Genomic DNA, 8,886 nt, shown 5'->3' on the forward strand with positions numbered 1-8,886 from the left:
CTCTGCCCCACCTGTGATACTCTTTTTTCAACTTCCTGAGCTAACTTGCTTTTGTATGTTCAGTGTGCTGCTAATAAGGAGCATCTCAGGAACACTGAAGGGTTCTTGCCAGCAGGACTATGCCCAGGCATCTGGCGGGCAGAGTGCTGTGCAGCCAATTGCTGTGAAAGAAGGAAAATATTGTTCACTCCTGGATCATAGAGAAATCTGACTGTACTCATGACTTACTTCTGTCCGAAATGTCTCTACGTAACTCCCTCATTCCACAAAGACAACAATCTGAATCACTGACTTTTATCCAGCTTTCCGACTGTTACTCTCAGGAGCCCTCTGCAAGCGCTCGATGCAAATTTTGCAGTTCTGAAGTGTGGGCTGTTCTTTCTGGAGTTTAAGAGAGTGTTGGCAGATGCTGACACTGTGCCACAAGGAGAAAGCTTCTGCTAATACTTGGTTTCCTTCATGATGTGCTCTGGGCCCTCTCCCTTCCTATGTTCCCAAAGATACACCTTGAGAAGTTTTTCTTTGCCTCTTCCCAATATAATATATTTGTAAAGGCCCTTGTATCATCCTAATAGTTGACTCATTTTAATAGCTGACTTAATCTCCTATTTGAAAAAAAAATGAATAATTTCTTCATTTCACCCCCGGACCCTCATGGCAGACTGGCTGACGCCCATGTTTCTCCGTCCAACCCAACCTGATCAGGGCTTCAGGTCCTCCATCTGCAGACCCCTCTGGGGGTCTCAGAGCTGCCCCACGGGAACGCCCACACTGCATCCTCCAAGGAGGCCTCAGAAGTCATGCTCGGCATGCTGGACAGCATCAGCAGCCAATCTTGAGATAATTTTCACAAGTATCTCAAAGTATTTTTCATCTAATTTTTTCTCTTTTGATTCCTTCTCTTTTTGTCATGGCTGTGCTGTTAGTTCCTGGACATTTTCTGTATGAACATTTTCTTGGTGATCTCATTTAGTTTCACTTTACATATGTGACAAAAACTAAGTTTTCTAACATCTATTTATTTATGGTACTCAGGCTTGAGCCCAGGCCCAGCTTATGCTCAGCAAGGGTTCTGCTACTAAGCTGCACCTCCAGCCTGACAACTTAACAATCTATATTTCTAGCTTGTATATAAAATAAATATCTCAAACTCGAGAAATTCAAATTTTAACTCCTAATTTTCTCTTCTAATCCTGTTCTACCAGTCTTCACTGTCTTTGCTGATCAAACTCTAACCTTCGCACATGCCTCTTTCTCTTACCCCCTCCTCCACTAAGAACGTTTTCATCATCTCGATTTCTGCCATTTCCCTCAATCTTTTAGTCTTCCAATCTTCCATTATAAATTTACTAGATCCAGGTTTTCTCTTTTCAGCCCCAAATAATTAGACGCACCGCATCCCACCCTGCCGGCGCGCAGGCTGCCCTCCAACGCAGACGGCGCGGCGCGCGGACGTCCAGGGGCTACCGAGGCCCTCAGTCTCGCCCCTCCGGAGCCAGCCGCGCCCAGGCGCGCTGTGTCCACACTCAGGCCATGGTTTCTCGGTGTTAAGTATCTCCTTTCTGTTTCCCACAGCCAAGACTGTAAGCTAACAGAGAGCCGAGTCTCCGACCGACTGCGTACTCTCTGGATGGAAAGGTACAGTGCTAAGGGCTAGTACACTGAATGCTGAAAGGCAGAGCAGCAGTGGGCTAGGGTGGCTCAGGCACATAATCCCTCCCAGGCCTTGGGAGGCCGAAGCAGGGGGGATTGCCGTGAGTTTGAGGCCTGCCTGGGCTACAGAATGTGTTCAAGGGCAGCCTAAACTACATAGTGAGACCTTTTTCAAAAAATACAATGTTATAGATGTAATGGCCAAGAAATAATGTAAAATAATAAGTAAATAAAATACTTCATTAATATGGGTACTTGTGCTAAATTAGAAACAAAAAAAAACTAGAACATAATGAAAAGAATTTTAAACTGCATTTTGGCAAATTTGAAGAGTAAAACAATATGTGACGTAAGTCTAGCACCACAGGTATTGTCTACAGAAATCTAGCACAATATCTGTACCTGAATTCTATTGGAAAAAGAAAACTCTTTCCGAAAAGCTCAGGCTGTATTACCACTGTGGTCGCATTTGCCTTCTGTGACGAGGACAATGCTGTTACACTCTGAAGAGAGAGGCGGTGACCTCGTTCCATAGAAAAAGATGTGGTGTTTTTACACAATGGAGTATTACTCAGCTGTAAAGAATGATAAACTCAAAGCCATTATATTGAAGTGGATGCCACTTGAACATATACTCATAAGTGAAATAAATCAGACACACATGTGTAAATATCATATAGTTTCCCTAGTATAAGAACTCAAAGAAGAAATACAAATAGAAAGGTATAATGCAAGTAAAAGGAAAACAGGATCTCAAGGACCAACTAATCAAAAGAAGGAAAGGAGAAGAGCTAGGAAACATGACAATGTCAAGCCTTACACTTATATGTAGAAGATGGGCAAGGCAATGATCCTGAGAATCTCCAGAAGATTTTTGAATCTTACAGTTAATTGGAAAGATTTTCACCCTGACTAACTATATATAGTTAGTCATATATATGATACCTGTGAACTGCACTGCATATGGTAATCTGTAATAGTAGTTTCATGTTTGGAGTGCCTGTCATTCTGGTCTTCTGAATAAGGGCTTCTTCTCATGACATGCCAGTTGCTGCTGTGCTGTCTCTCAGGTAGGTTGTTGTTCAAAAAGAACAGGGTGGTGAATGAAAGCAAAAGATAGGAAAAGGAATATTGTGGTACTGTCCTTCTTCAAGGTTGCATATGGTTAGATTTTTGGACTTATGTGTAAACATAAGAAATATATAATTCTTTATGCCTATTTTTAAAAATATATTCTAATTTTTAAATGTTTTATCCTCATATTCTGTAGGGACTTAAAGTTCAACATATCAATACTTGATGAAAAATACCTATTCCATGTTATACCTAAGATGTTTGATATTCAAACAGATAGTGAGGTTAAGCTTAACAGCCTAGGTTGTATGGTAATAACAATAAGCTTGTCTTCTGGATGGTTAACAATCTAACTTTGCAGACCAAAATTAGAGAAAAAGGAGGGCCACAAGGAAAGCCAACATTTTGGCCCTAGCCTTCCAAGGTCAATTAAGACTCAGGACATATGAGAACTTGTAGTGTAACATCTTGTAACTCAGTAGTGTCCCAAATTTCTGATCAACGAGATTATGGCACCAAAGAATTGATCGATAATATAGAGTGTGCCTAAGGAGAGTCACATAGAGAGAAAACATTCTCTCAGGCTTTCACAGAGAGCACATTGGCCAAGCAATGCCCGTGACTCATCCACATGGCTGACACTGACAAAGGTTCTCTATTCTGAGGTACAGGATCTTGGGATAAATCCTGAGAGGATTTCATTGACCTTATCAGACACAATAGCTACAACTCTTGTTGCATAGGTCCTGCTTTACCTTGGTCTTAACCATCCAGCAGAGAAGTATAAGAAGTAAAGCCATTGTGTTATGTTGAGATGTAGGGTACTCAGGTCAACAATTTCTGACGTTGCCAGTGAAGCAGAAGACAATCTGAGGTACAGGATCTCAGGATAAATCCTGAGGGAATTTCACTGACCTTATCAGACCCAAAAGCTACAACTCTTGTTGCACAGGTCGTGCTTTTACCTTGGTCTTAACCATCCAGCAGAAAAGTATAAAAATGAAATGTAAGAAGTAAAGCCATGCTGTTATGCTGAGCTATAGGAGACTCAGGTCAACAATTTCTGACATTGCCAGTCAAGTGGAAGACTCAATACTATTATGGGCTACTGGACTCTGTTAGACTATTTCTCTGAGTTTACACACCTATAATATTCAAATAACGGAACTTAACAAAAAAAGGGTATACAGATGTATGTCCATTTCGTATCTGTGTATTCAAAGTGGTTAGGATAGATATATAGTTACATTTTCTTAATGAATAGAGGGATTTGTTCTAATGGTGTTTGTAAATAGGATATTATGTCTGCATCTTGTACAGCAATGAACCCCTGGGAAGAATGTTTGCAATGTATTAATTATTGAAACTGTCCTACCAATTTGATTTGAAACTATTTCATTGCTATTTGTTTATCAATGAAATTATGGGAAAAAAAGAAAAAAGAAAATCACCCGAATCCCTTCTTGAGCCTCTGCTTAATCCAGACATGTGTGCTTCTGCTTCCAACATTAGTCAGCATTCAGGAAAGAAATGTTTGCCCGATTTGTGGATCTGAGGAAAACTTGCGCCATTTTAAAAGGTGGAGGTGGGTTTACAGCCAGTGTGCAGGAAGCATGCCCAACCGGCCACACCAGAGCCATCACACCTTCGCTGGGGCAGCAGGGGCACCCACCCGGATCCCAGGCGACCTGAGCGGAGGTGGCTTCACACTGCAGGTGAAGCCAGCTAGAGGAGTGCGGTGCTCCACGAGGAAGCAGCAGGGGCCCACCTTTGCCCTTTCCTGCCTTTTGCAAAGACCTAGTCCCCCACCAGGGTTACAGATTCAGGTGACATTGGAGGGATGAGGGTGGGCATGGTCTCAGAGGTGCCACTGAACATGCTGCCGCCTCCGGGCTGGGCCTGTAGTGCTGTTTCCATGAAAACATGAAGCTCCACTGAGAACCATCCTTCTGGCTCTGATGCATCCAACACTCATCCAAGACAAAAACACTACAGAGAATTAGAATTGATGGTCTTTATCTCAATCTGATAAAAGCTATCTACAACAGACCAACAGCCAACATTATACTTAACGGCCAAAAATTGAAAGCCTTCACTTTAAAATGGAGAACAAGAGCCCTGGGGAGATAGCTCAGTGGGCTAAGCACGTGATTAGGCAAGCTCAGAGCCTGGGCTTTCAGCTCCAGTCCTGTGGGCCTTCTGGGTCCTGCCTATAGGCACACTGATCCAACCACTGACTTCGGGCGTGGTGGAGCACGCCTATAATCCCAGTGCGGGGGAGGCTGAAACAGGAAGATCACTATGAGTCTGAGCTGTATAGTGAGACCATGTACCAAATACATAAATAAACAAAACCAAAAAAATTAAAGTCTGAAACAAGTCAAGGATGTCTGTGTCTCCACTCCTATTCAATATAGTTCTGGAGACATTAGCTAAAGCAATTAGACAAGAGAAAGAAATAAAAAGAATAATGATTGGAAAAGAAGTCAAATTATCATTATTTGCAGATGACATGATACTGTACATAGACGACCCCAAAATCACCATGAAGAGACATGTAGATTTAATAAATAAATTCAATAGCATAGCAGGATACAAAGTTAGCACTCAAAAATTGATAGCATTTCTATACACAAGAGAGAAATTAAGTAAACCACACCTTTCACAGTAACACCCCAAAAATGAAACACATAGGAATCAACCTGACAAAGGAAGTAAAAGATTTATACAGTAAAAATTATAGTACTCTGAAGAAAGAGATGGAAGAGGATTTCAAAAAATGGAAAGATATTCCTAACTCTTGGATAGGAAAAACCAACATTGTGAAACTGGCTATACTTCCTATATTTTTATATAGATTCAATGCAATCCCAATTGAAATACCATTAGTATACCTCACAGATGTACAAAAAATTCCTAAACTTCATCTGGAACCAGAAAAGACCTAGAATAGCAAAAGCAGTCCTGGGCAACAAAGGAAAGGCAGGAAGCATCATAATCCCTGACTTGAAATTACACTGCAAAGCTACTGTGGTAACATCAGCGTGGTACTGAGATCAAAACAGACCTGAGGATCGATGGAACAGACTAGAAATGTACACACAACTGCAAGCACACTAGGCCACCTTGGCTGTGACCAAGGTGCCAACATGGTCACTGGAAGACAGATAGCCTCTTTAATAAAGGCCACTGGAAACACTGGCTTTCTACATGTCGAAGGCTTAAAATAGAACCATGCCTAACACCATGCACAAAACTACTGTCAAAATGTATCGAAGATTTAGCTATTAAAACTGAAACATAAAAGTTTTTGGAAGAGAGAGTAGATAAATACCTTAAGGACATAGGGGTAGGTAAAGAGTTCTTGCAAAAAAGTAAAACTGCAGGGGAAATACTTCAAAGAATCAACTATTGGGTTCTCATCTTTTTCAAAAAGGTTCTGCATGTAAAAAACTACCAACTGTCTTAATTAGTCTTCTCTCATTGCTGGGAGAAATATCCGACACTCAAATTGGGGAAGGAAAGATTTATTTAGCTCACAGTTATTGGAGGTTTCAGTCCATATTCAGCAGGGTCCAAGGCAGAGCAGCACATGGCAGAGGGCAACCTTTCATGTGGCAGCAAACAGCAAGATCAAATGGAGGAGTCGCAGCAGCTCAAGCAGCAGGCTTCTCTCCCCTCCTTACAGTACAATGCAAATTACCTGCCCAGGGCAGGTGCAGCATCCACACCCCAATAATCAATCACATGCTCCAGAAGCTGCCCCAAGACTGCATGAGGCTTTGGGGGGACACCTAGACACAAGCCATAACAGCAACAGAGTAAAACAAAGTCCACAATGGGGGAAACAATTAGATCAGACTGTCAGAGAAAGGACTCCTATAAAAACATATAGGGAAAGCTGTGCCCCCCGTGGCGCCCGTGCCCACCAGGATGACACGATCAGTGACTCAGGCCGCCAGGCAGGTCTCCAGGCCCGCCCCCGTGGCCAATGTCAGAAAGACAGTCGCCAGGGCTACTCAAGATAATGAACAAGAAGGAAAGGCACCAAACAAAGGAAGGCCTGCCACGAAGATGGAAGCAAGAGCTGACAAGGTCGTGTCTTTTGAAGTCCAGAGTGAAGGAAATACTTTGCAAACCAACACGACCCGTGGAACCGAGCCAGATGGAGTCTTACCTGAACTGGAAAGCTTAGCTAAGACAAATCCCACAAGAACAAGAGGCAAGAGTTCCTTTGCCCCTAAAGACTTCGTGTCCCAGCCTCTGGAGGGGGTGAAGACCTATCAGGTGATGCCCATGACGCCCAGGAGTGCTGAGGCTTTCCTGATGCCCGGCCTCGCCTGGGGCCCGCTCCAGCCAGAGGGTGATAAGATGCAAGAAACAGGAAAAGAAATCTCGACCCCAAAATGTAAAACTTTTACCAACACTGTGCAGCAAGACTCAAGTAAATTCCTCCGTTCCCTGTATTCGGTAACAGTTCTCAAGGAAGAATATAGCCTAAATCAAAACGAGGTTGCTACTGAAGATTCTGAGGGCCTGTCCGTAAACAAAGCCTGCAAAGGTCAGATCCCTGAGCCACAGCATGATGTGCTATATTTCAGAAATATCCTCCAGTCAGAAACTGAGAAATTGACTTCGCACTGCCTAGCCTGGGACCGGAAGCTTGAGTTGGACATTTCCGATGATGCTAAAGAGCTCATCCGCACGGCGGTTGGCCAAACTCGCCTCCTCATGAAGGAAAGGTTCAGACAGTTTGAAGGACTGGTGGACGACTGCTAATACAAACGGGGCGAGAAGGAGACCACCTGCACCGACCTGGACGGGTTTTGGGATATGGTTAGCTTTCAGATAGAAGATGTAAATAAAAAATTCATCAATCTGATGAAACTTGAAGAATCTGGATGGCAAAACAATAACACAAGCAAGAAAGTCCTACGGAAGAAACCTGTCTCTGGCCTGGCCAGCAAGCCGACAGCAACAGTGGACGACTCTGCACGCGCAGCCGCCAGGAGCCGCCTGGCTGCAGTCAAGAGTGCAATGTGCCAGCGGACGAAGCAGTCTGGGGACAAGGACAGCATCGTGTTTGATGCCGGCTTCTTCCGAGTTGAGAGCCCCTCCAAGCCCCGCTCTGCGCTTTCCTGTGATCCACCGCCGCAAAGGCCGGGAACACCCACATCTCTCCCTGGAATGGTTCCCAAGAGCGGGGCTGCCGCCAGCCTTGAGAGGCAGATGCCATCACCAGAGAGCCCCAGCCCTCGGAGCACCCCAAGTGGACATGGTGACAAGAAGACTTTGTTTTCGAATACCCCTGAGAGCAGGAACACTGCTGTTGAAGGTGCTGGGTGTCCTGGATTAGAGGATTTGATTGAAGGGAACCAGGATGTAAATAAAACAAACATGGAGACGGATTGTTTCCCCAGTGAAGCCCTGGGTTTGCATCTTGTGGGCGGGACAGCAGATGACAAGACAATGAGCGAAGAGGAGAGTTCAGGTGTCATGGAAAGAATGGAACTCAATTCCTCCTTCACCGCGCAGGATGTTCAGATGAACAGTCCTGAACATAATAATGCCCCGCGCCAGAGGAGCCCCCTGCAAGAAGCAGCTGCTCAGACCCCTCGGCCAGCTAAGAGCTGTTCAGTACTATTTGATACTCTCACCACCGAACATCGCCTTCTTGATTCACCAGGCCCGACCCATGGCGACCCCTTCACCCTTGCAGAATGGCGGCGGCATTCGGAAAGGACCCGACTGGCCTCTTTCGGTGGGAACCTGATCGCCTTCTCCCCGCTCCGGCCCTCGGTGTTAGAAGAGCCAGAAGAAGAAGCCTTGTGAATTTAAAAATATGCCAGTGCCAGTCTCCCTGATGTATTATGTTGGAACTCTGGACAACGCGTAGCTGCATTCACTGTTTAACCCGTGTAGCCAGTGCCCCGGTGTTTTAATGTGCAGCAGTCACCCCAGTGGATTTTAGACGTGGTGCTTCCCGGGGGTGGGGTTTTGTACACTCGGCACATAGAATAAAAGGTAGACCTCGTCCTGCTCCATTGGCGTGAAATGCATGAGGCTAGTGCGAAGCATACTTATGTGGAGCTTATTGACATTCTTTTAACTTTGACCAAAATATTTACTTCCTTTTAACTCCTACAAGAATGCACTGAC

General features: G+C 44.4%; 1 pseudogene; it reads left to right on the top strand.

Moving 5' to 3' along the window:
* Window positions 1-6,646: 6,646 nt before the first annotated feature.
* LOC101581777 lies at window positions 6,647-8,698 on the top strand (annotated as a pseudogene).
* The last annotated feature ends 188 nt before the right edge of the window (window positions 8,699-8,886 follow it).

The sequence above is a fragment of the Octodon degus genome, unplaced genomic scaffold, assembly GCF_000260255.1.
Source record: "Octodon degus isolate 3935 unplaced genomic scaffold, OctDeg1.0 scaffold00228, whole genome shotgun sequence".
Taxonomy (NCBI): Eukaryota; Metazoa; Chordata; class Mammalia; order Rodentia; family Octodontidae; genus Octodon; species Octodon degus.